We start from the raw sequence: 15,594 nt of genomic DNA on the forward strand, positions 1-15,594 counted from the left end.
GGTCCCTAAGTCAGACTGGACTCCGGTTACCCTTATCACCATTTCATTTGGTTAACACCTACCCCCTTAGGGGGCCTGTGTTGAAGTCCACACTTACCACATTCTCTGTTAAGTTCTGCTTGATTCTCTGTGACATATGCTTTTCATGGTGTTTAATCTAGTTGGGGTCTAAATCATTCATCTTTTAGGTGGTTGATAATGCTGGTATGTGGCATTAATGAGGGAGTATTTTTCCATTGATCATTGTGACTCTGTTGTGGGCATTTGCGAACATTCCAGAGCTTATATATGACGTTTTCAGAGAACTCTCTTCATTCAGTGAGAGTTTACCAGGGGCTGGAGGGAAACATGAATGAGGAAAACATGAAGATCCCTGCCACCATAGAGCTTGCTTCAAGTTGGTAGGGGTACAGAGATAATAATAAAATATAAATAATAAGTAAATGAATTATATAGTGTGTTAAAAGGTGATAAGTGTATAAAAGAAAAAGTAAGCAGGTTGTGGGGGTTGGGGGAGTTTGATTTCAACCTTAAATTGACTGGTCATTAGAATTAGATCTACTTATGTCAATATGACTTTCACAAAGCAGCTCCATGTCATTATTTTCATTTTATATGTTAGAAAATAGAACTTCTCAGATTTATCTTTTGTTTCTCTACTTTCTTTTCTTGTCCCTTCTCCATTTTCCTTTTTTCTTTCTTTTCCCTTCCTTCCTTTTTTCTTTTTTCTATTTTCCATTGTCTTGAAAAAAAAAAATTAGATGCCATAGTGCCTCCCCTCAGGAAATTTACAATCCGATCAAGGAATAAAAAAGGCCCAAATTAAACAGTTTGAGAGCAATATGCCAATGATAGTGTGAATAAGCTTTTCTAATTCTTTTTTTGTCCACACTTCCAGTGTTCTTTAAAACGAGTGGAATAACCGGATGATCAAAACAGAGGGGGATTATTTAAGGAACATTGCAGGGGTGGCAGGGGCATTTTGATCTGATTGAAGGAACAAATGGGAGAAAGAAGGAATTACATAAGTAAGTACTTGGAGGCAGGCTTTTTTAGCAAGATATATTCAAAGATTTGTAGTGAGATTGGCTTGGATGGAGTGGACATATTTCACTGGATGAATGACATTGAAGGAATAACGATGTTGAGGAGTTTAAATTAAGTGTAAACTAAGGATATAGAACGCTGGTCTGAGGAGCTTAGGTTTTTTTCAATATGTTATTGAAAGAGCTGAGACTAGAACTTGGAACTCTCTGAATCTTAGTTAAGCCACTGAACCATGTTGAGTAAAAATGACCTTTCCAATCTTACTAAAATTCAGAAATTACTTGCTGTTCCCAGACTCCTGATTTAGTACGTACATTAGGTTATAGGAGATATTCTGAGAGGCAGGGGAGAGTGAAAGACTACATCTTTGAGACCATCCAGTTCCACTTCATCTCCCTCTTATTTGTAATCTTGCTCTGTTGCCTGTTGACTTCTTCTCTCTCTTTGGCAGTGTTCTTCTCAATTGGATGTTTCCTTTTTATTCAACAGACTATACTATCTTTGAAGTTAAGAAGGAAGTTCAAAATAGAGACATGACTTTCGAAGAACTGAAGCAGGGAATTTAGAATGAAGTGCCCTTAACCTCCACCTAAAAGTCCCTTTTAGCTAGGCAGTAGCAGAGTTCTTTATTCTTCAGCCCTTACTTATTTTTTGCTTTATGTCTCTCCGCATTCATTTCCTGCAGCTTCTGAGTTAACTTTCAATGGACCATCCGAACTGTTTACATACATCCCATCCTTGAGCACTTTTCCTGTGCAGCTTCCCAAGAGGGAAATTCTTTCTCCCTGGCTACGTGATCTAGGTTTATTTCTTTCTAGACACATCTTAAAATATCTTATTTGTGGGCATTCTAGATTTATTTATTTATTTATTTATTTATTTATTTTGAGACGGAATCTCACTCTGTCGTCCAGGCTGGAGTGCAGTGGTGCCATCTCGGCTCAATGCAACCTCTGCCTCCCGGGCTCAAGGGATTCTCTTGCCTCAGCCTCCCGAGTAGCTGGGATTACAGGTGCCTGCCACCATCCCTGGCTAGTTTTTGTATTTTTAGTGGAGATGGGGTTTTGCCATCTTGGCCAGGCTAGTCTCAAACTCCTGACCTCAGATGATCCCCCCGCCTCAGCATCCAAAGTGCGGGGATTACAGGCGTGAGCCACCGCTCCCGGCCGCATTCTAAGTTTCTATGTCTTTCTTGTTTTCAGGACTGTTTCTGCCATGCATGTTACTCATTGCCATGGTGCTTGTGACAGTGAAGGAAAGGTAAAAGTGCTTTGGTAGATCCTTCGAATTTACTTACTGTTTCCTTCTATATTATTTCTGATTCATAGTTTTTCTGGCTGATGATGAGATGGGACAGGAATAGTGCGAATAAAAAATAATATTTATTTAAAAACTCTATTTCTGTGTACATTCGAATAATATAAAATATGTATATATTAAGAAATATGTTAGAGGCTGGGCGTGGTGGCTCATGGCTGTAATCCTAGCACTTTGGGAGGCCAAAGCGGGTGGATTGCCTGAGCTCAGGAATTTGAGACCAGCCTGGGCAACATGGTGAAACCCCATCTCTACCAAAATACAAAAAATCAGCTGAGCGTGGTGGCATGCACCTGTAGCCCCAGCTATTTGGGAGGCTGGGGCCAAAGAATTGCTTGAATCCAGGAGGCGGAGGTTGCAGTGAACTGAGATCCTAGCACTGAACTCCAGACTGGACGACAGAGAAAGATTCTGTCTCAAAAAAAAAAAAGAAAGAAAGAAAAAAAAGAAAAGAAATATGTTAGAGAAAGACATATAATAATTTAGAAGGACATTCATTATATGATATGAGATGAAAACAGGAGGCAACAAACAGGAGGTAAAAAAAAAAAATTCACCTATATGCCTAGAAAAAGGATAATAAAATTTCAATAAATATTATCTCTCTTTTTTCTTTTTGAAACAGAGTCTCACTGTGTCGCCCAGGCTGGAGTGCAGTGGTGCGATCTTGGCTCTCTGCGACCTCTGCCTCCCAGGTTCAAGTGATTCTCCTGCCTCAGCCTCCCAGGTAGCTGGTACTACAGGCACGCATTTGTAGAGATGGGGTTTCCCCGTGTTATCCAGGCTGGTCTGGAACTCCTGGGCTCAAGTAATCCACCCGCCTCGGCCTCCCAAAGTGCTGGGATTACAGGCTTGAGCCACCATGCCCTGCCAATAAAGATTATCTCCAGATGCTGGAATGACCAGTAATTTATTTTCTTCCTTTTTTTTTGTCTGCACTTTCCACCATAATCATATGTTATCTTCTTAGTAAGAAGAAAAGTCAATGTTATTTCCCTGAAAAAGTAATGTTGTTTGGTTATTAAACAAATTTAATTTTCTAAACAAGAGTACGGACAGGTAAATTGCCTACCTTGAAAGCAAACGAACATAAATAAATAAACTAACCATCTTCCACTTCAGTCTCTGTCCTTTCACCAGAGTTGCTGATCAGCCCAGAATGGACTGATTGGAATTTGCTTAGTTGTTCATTCATTCATTTATTTAACAAGTATTTATTAAACACTTGCTCTGTAGAAAGTACTGTGCTGGTATTGGAATACTGGCTTAGGTAAATGTGATAGTAATGGGATTCTGACTTAGGCCTGACTCCTGGGCCATAATGTTTGGATACTGTGTATACATCTAACTATAAAATGAGGTAAAATGAAAAAAAGAGCAAAAATGATTTGAGGGGGGATAGTCTCCTTTTCCTATTACCTATTTATATGTAGATCATCTTGGGTATTATAATTCACATTTTTATTAGGAAAGCATAGTCCTCATAGCTAATTGCAGTCACATGTTGCATAACAACGGGAATATGTTAGGCAGTTTTGTTGTGTGAACATCACAGTTTGTACTTACACAAACCTAGATGGTGTAGCCGACTACACACATAGGCTACATGGTGTAGTCTATTGCTCCTAGGCTACAATCCTGTATAGCATGCTACTGTACTGAATACTGTATGCAGTTGTAACACAGTGGTAGGTGTTTCTGTATTTAAACATATCTTAACATAGAAAGAAAACGTAATGTATTGTGTTATGACATGATGACAGATGACAGCTACCATGTCAACAGGCGGTAGGAATTTTTCAGCTCCATTAAAATCTCATGGGACCCCTGTTTTATATGTGATCAGTCCATCATTGATTAAGCACATACTACGCTGTAGACAAGCCGTTCTCAAATTGAAGTTCATGTGTCCCCTGGGTTCCCCAAGACTTTTTTGGTAAGTCCACAATGTCAAAACAATTTTCACAATAATACTAAGACACTATTTGCATTTTTACTGTGTTAGCATTTGCTCCAATAGCGTAAAAGCAATGGTGAGCAAAACTGTTGTTGACTTAACATGAATTGAAGCATGGCAGCAGAATCTGCCACTAATACATTGTTGTATTTATCACTGCCGTGCGCACTCAGGGGGAAAAAGCCAGTTTCACTTAAGAATGCTTTGATGAAGCAGTAAAAATTATTAATTTTAATAAATATAGACCCTTGAGTCCACACCCATTCAATCTTCTATATGACACCATGGAAATATGCATAAAGCACTCTGATACACACCAAAGCATGAGGATTGTCTTGAGGAAAAACACTTGCATGAGTGAGTAGCCACTTTTTTTCATGGAACACATTTTCACTTGAAAAGAACAACTGACAGGCAGACTACATTTATTTAGACATGGGAATTTTGGCTGATGTTTTCTCAAAAATGAATGAAGGGAGCCTGTCACTTTGAGGAAAAATGACTGACAATGTTTGTTACCAATGATAAAATTTGAACTTTCATATGAAAATTAGAATTCTGGAGGACTTTTATGCATCACTGTGAAATTGTCAGCTTCCCCAAATCTAAAGAGTTTTCTGATGAGACGTGATGCTATTAATGAGTGCGATTTTTTTCCATGTTGCATAATGAAACATGTCAATGTTTTGTAGATCTGCATAACCCAGTGAACCAACACTATTCGAAATGACCAAGGCGTGATGGTGTAAAATTGTATGTGAATGAAAGGCCCACTCAAAGTGCGAGATAGCCACTGTATTTTAATACAACAGAATATGAAAAGTTGATTGATATTGTTTCAGATTCCACATCTCAACTTATCTAACTAACCAGATATTACTTGTCAGATTGATAGAGTATTCAAGAAAAATATCCACAGTTACCTGAAAAGACTATTAAAATACTCCTCTCTTTTTCAACTACATAACTATGTGAGGCTCAATTTTCTTCTGATTCTTAAATAAAAACAAGATACTGCAATAGATATTAAAGCCAGACAGACACTAAGGAGACATACAAATACGGAAAACAAAGTCAGTCCTCTTGCCTTTTTTAAAAGATAAAGTTTTTCATAAAAATGTTATTTATGTTAATACACAATTTGTATAACATATAACAATATTTATTATTGTTATTTTAAAATAAATTAGTAAAGAAATATTAAAATATGAATATTGTAACTATCTATAGCTACAACCCACGTAAAAGCTCTTTGGAGTTCTTACAAATTTTTAAGAGAATAAAAGGGTTCTGAAACTAAAAAAGTTTGAGATTTGCTATTCTAGATGTCCTAGTAATCATTTGATGTATATAATCTTTCTTCATCCTCACAACCGCTCTAAGTATTATATCTACTACTATTATTTTCATTCTACAATTGAGGAAAATGAGTTTGAGAAAGTTAAAAAACTTGTCCAAGATCATATAACTAGTAAGAGAGAGCTTCAAACTCAGGAAGTAAGTGTAATGAACAATTTCTTTGGAATGATAGAGAGGGAGAAAAATATTTCATAAAGAAGGCAAAATTGTACAAGCTGTGAAGGGGGAATCAATAGGAAAAGGAGGGTAGGGCATTTGGGGCAGAGGGATAGGATGAATCAAAGCTTTGTGAGTGAATGGTTAGGTCAGGGGTTCCTAACCTTTTTTGTGCTAGAACCCCTTCGGCCATCTAGTGAAGCCCACTGAACCCTTCTCAACGTAATGTTTTTAAATGAATAAAATGAAATACATAAGACTATGAAGGGAACCAGTTATATATTCTATATATGGCTATCAAAAGATAAAAATCTCAAAGATATGATATAGTAATATATATCCTTCATTATTAATGCATTAAATAACAAGATCTAGTGGTGAGAAGTATTGATGAATGTAAGTGCTATTTCTGTAACAATTAATTATAAAGTGAGATGAAAATATCTGTGATTTCTAAGAGTGACAAAGTCATAGATACTGTTAATGTTAGTGATTACATTAGCAGATAGTAAAACTAAAGAAGTAAACTTTCCCCATTCAAGTTCACATATTCAAGGGTCTTTGGATACCAAGTTAAGAACCCTTAGGTTTAGGGTAAGCCTCATGTTCTTTTATTTATGTTGCCAATCCTCTGGTAAAGGAAGTGCTAGTGAACAAAGATAGAATAGTAGCAGCAGCAGTAATAGTAATAGTAGTAATAAGAGTAGAACTAGTAAGAGCAGTAGCAGACACCATAGTAGTACTAGTAGTCACATTCATAGTCATAGCAGCAGTAGTGATGGTAGTAATAGGTACTGAGTACTTACTACCTGCCAAGAACTCTTCTAAGTGCTTTACAAATAAAGGGCAGAAGTGAGGCACGCTCTCTATAAAGAGGAAAGAAGGGCCGGGCGCAGTGGCTCACGCCTGTAATCCCAGCACTTTGGGAGGTCGGGATGGGTGGATCATTTGAGGTCAGGAGTTTGAGACAATCCTGGCCAACATGGTGAAATCCCATCTCTACTAAAAATACAAAAGTTAGTCGGGTGTCGTGGTGTACACCTGTAATCCCAGCTACTTGGGAGGGTGAGGCAGGAGAATTACTTGAACCCGGGAGGCGCAGGTTGCGGTGAGCCAACTGCACTCCACTGCGGTGCCACTGCACTCCAGTCTGGGCAACAGAGTGAGACCCTGTCTCAAAGAAAAAAGAAAGAAAAAAAAAAGGAAAGAAAGCTGAATAATCCACAGACTAGGTAGATAACCCAAATAACTAAAAATTAATCATGTTTTCAATGTATTAGGTATTTTTAACTTTCTGGAAAAGGAAATAGAAGAGTTTGACTCTGTTTGAGTTTGGAAATGATTATGATCAGGTCTAAAATTCTAGAATTTTTTGAAAGTCATAGGTGTTGAAATGTTGAATTACAGCTTTGTAGCTCATGTGAATATGTATTTTTTAATAGTATTCATAAGAATATAGGATATAGTATAGCATAGCTTAAGTATTCTATAGCCTGCATGAAAAATGTATAAAATTATAAATTTTGGGGGAAAGTTATTAATCTGGTTAAAGTGAATTTTACAGTATATTTGTACTTTGAGCACCCGAACTTTTTATTATATTCTTTTTTCATTTTAGCTCCAACTAATCATTTTCTCAGAATTAAAGAGATGCTTTCTCAGTACCACCAGTTTAGCATTAAAATAGTCTGAGCCCTCCCATGTATCTTTTCCTTCCACAACTGTAGTATAAGTTCTTTGAGGGCAAAGAGCAGATCTATCATATATTTTGCATTTGTCACAGCACCTGGGATTGTGGGCACTTCGGTTGGTAGATGAGTTACTTATAAAATAGTTTGAAAGGCTGGGCGCATTGGCTCATGCCTGTAATCTCAGCACTTTGGGAGGCTGAGCTGGGCAGATCACCTGAGGTCAGGAGTTCGAGACCAGCCTGGCCAACATGGCGAAACCCCAGCTCTACTAAAAATACAAAACTTAGCCAGGCATGGTGGTGCATGCCTGTAATCCCAGCTACTCAGGAGGCTGTGGCAGGAGAATCACTTGAACCCAGGAGACAGAGGTCGCAATGAGCCAAGATAGCACCACTGTACTCTAGCCTGGGCAACAGAGTGAGACTCCATCTCAAAAATAAATAAATAAATAAATTAATTAATTAAAATAGTTTGAAAAAGTCCATTTTCAATCAAGACTCCATGTTCAATATTATTCTAAGTATCTAGACAATTCTATGCCTTCCACATCAATGTCATGAGATTTGCTGCTTTTGTGTCTGTTTATATGGTGATCTGGAACTATTTCTGCTGTCATATATTGAAAATTGTTTAAGACACATGCATTATTTTCCTCTAATTGAAGGCACAAGCAGAAATGATTAAAGAGTAAATATTTGTGGTGAGCCCAGGTCTGAATGGCATACAGTTTCTTTGGTATGCAGATTCTTTTGCAGTTCAGTATCCTTCAGTCAGTAAACTTGTACTGAATGCCTCCTGTGGTCTAGGACAGATCAATTCAGGCACAGAGAGACAAAGCAACGTTAGTGAACCTGAGAGAAGGCATGGTGAGGGTGGGGCTCCACATGTTGTTTGCTTTTCTGAATTTTAGTGTGCACTGAGTGACATGTAAAGAGCTGGAGAGGTAGGAAAGGGACAGAGAGGATGGGGCTGTGAGAAATGGAGAAGACGCCTCCCTGGCGGCCCTTAGGCACTGAGTGGGTATTTTTGGGGGGTAAGTGGGCATAAGGGAAGAGAGAGACTTAAGGAACTGCTATCCTTGGAAATTCTGCCTGATAATCAAAACATTTATCCAACTCACTATGGGCTCCAAAAGAGATTTTGTATAAAGAGGCAAGAAATTTATCTTCTGATTTGATTATCTATAAAATAAAATAAGAGTGGATGTTCATATATTTCTGCTTGGTATAGAGACAGCTCCTATAGAGAATAAACTTAATGAAAGAGAATGCTTTTTTTGTAAAAGAAATCATCTTTTACTTTTATTATCTAAGTAATAACAGGTAGTATTTTTTGAGCATCTACTATGTGTCATCATTGATGTTAAGGGCTTTAAAATATTGTCACTATCATTATGATTATTAACAACTAATGTTTATTCAATATTTACTATGTGCCAGGATCTGTTCTAAGAGTTTCATATGTTTTAACTCATCTAATTTTAACAATCTTATGAGGTATGCACTATTATTTTCCTTATTTTCAAATGTTGAGACTAAGGTACAGAGAGGTCAAGTAACTTGCCCAAAGTCACACAACTATCAAGGAGCAGAGCTGAGGTTTGATGTCATAGAGGGGTCAAGATACTGTCATATTTATTAAAGAGGTAATGTTGGCCGGGTGTGGTGGCTCATGCCGGTAATCCCAGCACTGATCACCTGAGGTCAGGAGTTTGAGATCAGCCTGGCCAACATGCTGAAACTCCGTCTTTACTAAAAATACAAAAATTAGCTGGGTGTGGTGGCGGGTGCCTGTAATCCCAGCTATTCGGGAGGCTGAGGTGGGAGAATCGCTTGAACCTGGGAGGTGGAGGTTGCAGTGAGCTGAGATTGCGCCACTGCACTTCATCCTGGGTGACAGAGCGAGACTCCATCTCAACAAAAACAACAACAAAAAGATAATGTTATAAAACATGGCTACTAAGTGCCTATCACATAATAGATATCCCTAAATTTTTAAATTTTTGTCTCTTCCATCTTCCTTCTTGTCCCCTCCTCAACTTACTAAAAGAATGACTTTAATTTACAGGAAGAACCCACACAAATACTCACACTGCTTTTTGTTTTTCTCATCATCATTCTTAGGCTTTTTGGTAAAGGTGCTTACATGATGTGAAACACAACGAAAGAAAAAAAAATTCCTTTTCTGAAAAAAAGCGAATGCTTCATTTACTTACCTTAAACAGTTTAGTGGCTAACAAATGTAGCTTTTTTTTTTTTTTTTTTTGAGCCAGAGTTTTGCTCCTCTTGCCAAAAATGTAGCTTTAAAACAGTATATTGGAAGTCCTAGAAGACGAGGGAAGGAGGGCAAGGAACAAACATTGATTGAAAACCTCTTAGTTCCTACGTAGAGTGCTAGAAACTTTATGTATGATTGCTTATTTATTGTTCACAACAACCCCTGTAAGGTATTGCTTATCAGCCCTATTTTGTGGATAGGATGTCCAAGGCTAAGAGAATTCAGACAGCTTCTTTGTTACGAAGGGATGGAGCCCAGAACTCTCTGATGTTCTATAGTGCTGTCGCCTCCCCGTCAGACCCAGGAACCATGTCTTTAGAATATTGATCCCAGGAAGTTTCCAGCTTGGGAATTCCAACAAGAAAGAGATGCTAAAGAATTTACTAAGGCCGAATTTTCCTGCAAAAAATTACTCTTTTATTACAAACAAATTCCTGAACAACACAGCTTGTTTCCTCTTTTGAATCCTTGTTGGCTATGTTAAGCAGCATTTGGCTGAACGCTAAACCTTAGATTAAGCATCTCTTAATCAATTTGTCCATCATTACTTTGAGCTTACAAACTGTTGTTCCATGAATAATGATTGTCTTTAAGAGGCAGTAAGAAAAGTATCAGCATCATTATTTGCTGTTTCATACCCCTGTGACAGTACTCACTGTCCGTGATGGGTGACAGACGAAGCGGGGCAAAGGGGAATGGTTATGATTTCATTTCCACAGGCAGGTGACTGGTGAGCATATAGTAATATTGCTAAGGGCCTGTGCTTTGACTTAAGGTTAGTTTCTGTTTTCAAGCTTGCTTCTCCGACTTGACTCCCTGTTTGAGGTGAGGGAAAACATTTATGTCATCTGCATCATCAGCATCCTGTTGGCATTACATTGTGCATTGAAGGATTAATCAACATAACAGTTTTTTTAAATTTTTTTCAGCCTACTTCATGCTTTGAACAGAAGAGTTTTATCAGTTTTAAATGTTTCTTCATTTCTATAGCTTCCTTTATCTGAGGAGCTTAAGCCATTTTGTAGAGGCATTAAGTATTGCCTCAGTCCTAAATAATATGTGAGACAAGGTAAGTAATTCTTTTTTTTATTATACTTTAAGTTTTAGGGTACGTGTGCACAATGTGCAGGTTAGTTACATATGTATACATGCGCCATGTTGGTGTGCTGCACCCAGTAACTCGTCATTTAACATTAGGTATATCTCCAAATGCTATCCCTCCCCCGTCTCCCCACCCCACAACAGGCCCCGGTGTATGATGTTCCCCTCCCTGTGTCCATGTGTTCTCATTGTTCAATTCCCGCCTATGAGTGAGAACATGCGGTGTTTGGTTTTTTGTCCTTCTTGCAGTTCTTGCCAATAGCATGTGAACCCAGTGATGGGGAACCGTGTTTGTGTCCTTCCATACAGGGTGCTTGGTAAATACCTATTGTTGAGCCTTTTTATTATTATTATTATTATTATTATAATACGTTAAGTTTTAGGGTACATGTGCACAACATGCAGGTTTGTTACGTATGTATACCAACATGGCACATGTATACATATGTTGAGCCTTTTCTTCCCACTTTAACTGAGGGTAGGAAATCAGATCTCATGTTGGCCATAGCTAAGGCTTGTTTTCTCCAGATTCATCCCTACCCTTCTTCCCTTTCCCAGCACCTCTGGTAGTTCAAAAAGGAGCAGAGTAAAGAGAGTCAGTCCTAAACCCAGTTCCTATGGACTGCTAATTCTAACATTTGTGACATTTTGGGCTCAGCTTTCTAATTTGTAATCATGGTCTACAATTTCAAGCCCATCTGTCTGATAGTCCCTGTCTTCCTCCTATTTCTCCTGCTTAGCTTTGCTGTGTTACCCACCCATGCCCCAGGATGCCAGGGAATCTGAAAGCAGTTTTTTTCTGTTGATTTTATCAGGGTGGATACTGAAATCTATGCAGCTTGAGAAAGATGCAGGTTGATCCCACGCTCAAAGAGCTGCTATGGAGTATCCTCTTCGATAGTCTCAGGGCAATTCATTCACATGGCAATCATTATATGCCTCTTTGTCAGGCATTTTCTAGGTGTGAGGAATATAGAGATTCATAAAATAATCCCCATCTTCAAGGAACTCACAGTCAGGAAGAACATAGCCTGCAACACAAATAACTGCAATATAGTAGAAGTGCCAATAGGAGCTCTATGAAGGGTGTGAAACAGGAAAAGCTACATAGAGGAAATGGCAGGTGAGGAATAAGGAGTTACTATTCTACTGGGGCATCGTTTCAGTGTATGGGTGGGCATACCTGTGGCATTATTGCCCAGCCCCAATCTGTCTCCCCACAGCTTGTGGGAACTTTGAAGGCTAACCGGTGTGTTTTATTTTGATGTTTGGTAGGCTGCTTTGATGATGTAGTTTACAACTGAAATGTGAGCAACAGTTTCTAATGGACATCTATTGCCTTTTCCTTATCCAGCCTCTCTTTATCCCAGACTCCTCCCCTGCAATCTCCCTCTTAGAGACTGCCTCTCTGCCCTCTCAACCCAGAGCTAGGCATGTGACTAAAGCTTGGCTAATCAAAGCATCCAGTGCATTTGACCACAGTAAGAGCTGGAAGACTGAGCACATGGCCTCTTCAGAGCCACTGAGATGGAACAGAATTTTTTGCTGAAACTTCTGGGAAAGAAATTAACTTTCCTGCTGGACTTTATTCATGGGAATATGCTTCAGCCATATTCCAAGGGAGATCAGAACAAACATGGTGGGCAATAATACTGAGAGAGATTGGTCTTTCCTGGTGTCATTAATTTGGTCCCAGATCAAGCTGTGCCAGCAGCTAGGACAATCCTTGGCTTTTTCTACTATATAAGCTGGTGAAGCCCCTTTTTGCTTAGGCCAGTTTGGATTGGCTTTTGAGTTTTTACTCACCCGTGGTTAATAGATCTAGAAATGTTTATGCTGAAGGGGAAAACAGCCAAGAGGAACACTAATGCATTCCAAATATTTCAAGGATATTAGGTAGAAAAATTATTAGAATATTCTGTGTGTCCCAATTGGTAGAACCAGAATTAGTGGGTAGAAGTTTCAGGTTGTCAGATTTCAGGTCAAAGTAAGAAATAGCTTTTTAACTCTTAGGGTTCTTTCCCAACGATTCAATGTGAAGAAATGAACACTTTTCTAAGTTTCTTCTAAAACAAGGAGAGTGGAAGGAACATAGCAGCTGCCCCCATGTTAAAAGCACCTCGAAATGGTCCAAGACAATTTAAAAGTGGTCTGATTACCTTTACGAATGCATTGAGATTTAAATACCAGGGCTTTCATTTAGCTTTGCGTTCCTCTGTGTCGAAAAGGATGTGGTTACTTACTTACTCTTATTTCTCTAGACACTCTGTGGATTGTGACCTGTTGGTGGGCCATGAAATCAGTTTGGGGGTTTGAGAGCATCATTCTTTTAATAAAACAGAAGAGAATCATCTGCAATAAGGGTAAGAATTGTTTTGTGAAACTTTTAGTTCCATTTTATGAATAAAACACACATATAGAGAGGTAGTATAGAGTCATGGTTAAAGGCATGAACTTTGGAATTGTACTACTACAGTTCAAATTCTAGGTCTTCTATTTATTAACTGTTTAGAGAATGAAATTAGAGATACAGGTAAAGAATCAAGCAAGAGCCTGGTACTTAGTAAGCACTCAATAAATGTTAGCTACTCTGTTATTACCATTATTACCAAATGGATAACTCTTAGGATCCAGAGATTGACTCCTATGGGATAGAGGTGAAAGTCTGTCTCTACTTTCCAAGTCCCCAGATTCTGCCAAACAAACTGAAACTTTCTTTATGATTTTGTTAGTGAGAAAAAATTACCAGATGTTTCTTACATCCACTGGTGGTGCCAGAGGTGCTATATTGCCAATTACCATCAAAGCCAGTAGCAGGACCATGAAAATAACCAAAGTCATTAGCTTATAAACTCTCGCATTAGACAGAGGGCATGTTTATTCGTCTTTATATCCTAGTGTTTCCCTGAGTGCCTGGAAAATAACTGCTCAATGTTATTAAACAGCTCTTAAATTTGGCCTCTTATTTTTTGATAATCTTTCTGCTACCTAAAGTTCCTCTGTCCTTTGTTTCATTAAGGAGTCTTTCTTGGTTTTTTTTTTTTAAAAAAGGAAGAAAATCAACCCTGCTCCCCACCCCAGCCCCTCCAAAGGCTCCAGAGTACTCAAGGATCATGTGTGCACACACGCATTCCACACACATATTTGATACCACATTAATGACTTTGCAATCTTCAGGGATTATTGGCTGTTTTTAAGCATCTCTTATATATCCTTGTCACTGAACTCGTGATTTCCCACTTTATCTCATTCAGAACCCATGGATGAATACCATCTGGTCCTGGTGACTTACTGCACAGAGTCCCTCAAGTTGCTCCATACCTTTCTCCTAAGAGACTGAAGAATCTCTGACAAGGCCATTCTCTGCTTTGCCATAAAATGTGTCCTTGGAACAAGAATTTCCCCATTGTCTTCTTCAATAAATACTGATTCAAAGTATTCATTTAGCCGCTCCTCTCCTCCATCATTCCATTTAACATTCTCTTTCTCCTAATGAAAGTCCCTAACATAACAGACATAGTCACCTTACTAAAATGCCATGGATGCTTTATTACTATTATTATTTATCTTGATGTTTCTACATGTTTTTCATATTATCTCTTTGACCTCTAACAGTCCTCAGCTGATACAGCTTGAGCTCCCATCAGAGTGTGTGGCCTGCAAAGAACGTGTGATTTTCAGTAGAGTGACTTTAAAATAGTTATTGTTGCCAGGTGCGGTGGCTCACGCATGTAATCCCAGCACTTTGGGAGGCCAAGGCAGGAGGATTGCTTGAGCCCTGGAGTTTGAGACCAGCCTGGGCAACATGGTAAAACCCTGTCTCTACAAAAAATACAAAAATTAGCCAGGCATAGTGGTGCATCTGTATTCCCAGCTACTCAGGAGGCTGAGGTGGGAGGATTGCTTGAGCCTGGGAAGGCCAGGCCGCAGTGAGGCATGATCACACCACTGCACTCCAGCCTGGGTGGCAGAGAGACACTGTCTCAAAAAATATATACAAAATAAAATTTTCTAAAAAAGTTATTGTTAGTTTTTCTACTATAAAATGAGAGTATATTGTGCCTAGAAAATTTGGAAAATTTAGAAAAGTAGAAGAGGGTGCATGTTTATAAAAAAGCACTTATGATCCTCTTTTGCCTAGATGATGTGTTTAAGGGGCCTTCATTCGCATTTCTTTCTGACACCTAACCTCTCTGATTTCCCTCTCTTCTTTACTTTTATTCTTGTGTGTTGTACTGTGAGAGTGATGAGAAACAGCACCTTCTCCATCCCTCAAACATGGTAGGGGGTCTCCTCACTCAGCCTTTATAAAGGATATGTTATCAGGTATGTCCTGCAGGGAGCCCTGGCCCCCAAATGCTTCAGCTACTGCACATTCTCTATTTTCATGGAATCCTACTTCCCCACAACTACTAGGACCTCACCGGGTTCTCTCTTTTGCATCGAATCCCTCTTTCACTCCACCAGCCTTTTTGTTTATGTTCTTCTCACGGACCATCATCTCTCCTATACCTCAGCAAATTTCAGACGAATCTCATAGTAACTGACCTCTGAGTAACTGACCTCTGACTTGGCCCCCAGAACTTTCTCTGATGAACGTCCCCTCTCCAGTGGGCCAACTCCGACCAGGGTTCAGGGCCGTTTGGAACAGAGCCATGGCAATTTCAGGCTGTTTCCTCCCAGCTTCCC

At 39.0% G+C, this 15,594-nt stretch overlaps 2 long non-coding RNA genes across 3 annotated transcripts in view; one reads left to right on the forward strand and one right to left on the reverse strand.

Moving 5' to 3' along the window:
- Positions 1-253, reverse strand: part of LOC134760890 (uncharacterized) — a 31,675-nt gene extending 31,422 nt beyond the window's left edge. The window contains exon 1 of the long non-coding RNA XR_010138945.1: positions 98-253. This is a non-coding gene — a long non-coding RNA (uncharacterized LOC134760890). The remainder of the gene's footprint in view (positions 1-97) is intronic.
- Positions 254-313: 60 nt separating this feature from the next.
- LOC129060348 (uncharacterized) lies at positions 314-3,271 on the forward strand. 2 transcript variants are annotated; one of them, XR_008526967.1, is made up of 3 exons: positions 314-407; positions 2,250-2,307; positions 2,990-3,271. It is a non-coding gene; the product is annotated as an uncharacterized LOC129060348 (long non-coding RNA). The 2 variants fall into 2 exon arrangements; XR_008526968.1 differs by having other exon boundaries at positions 314-401.
- Positions 3,272-15,594: the final 12,323 nt, after the last annotated feature.

Source organism: Pongo abelii, chromosome 1 (genome assembly GCF_028885655.2).
Source record: "Pongo abelii isolate AG06213 chromosome 1, NHGRI_mPonAbe1-v2.0_pri, whole genome shotgun sequence".
Lineage (NCBI taxonomy): Eukaryota > Metazoa > Chordata > Mammalia > Primates > Hominidae > Pongo > Pongo abelii.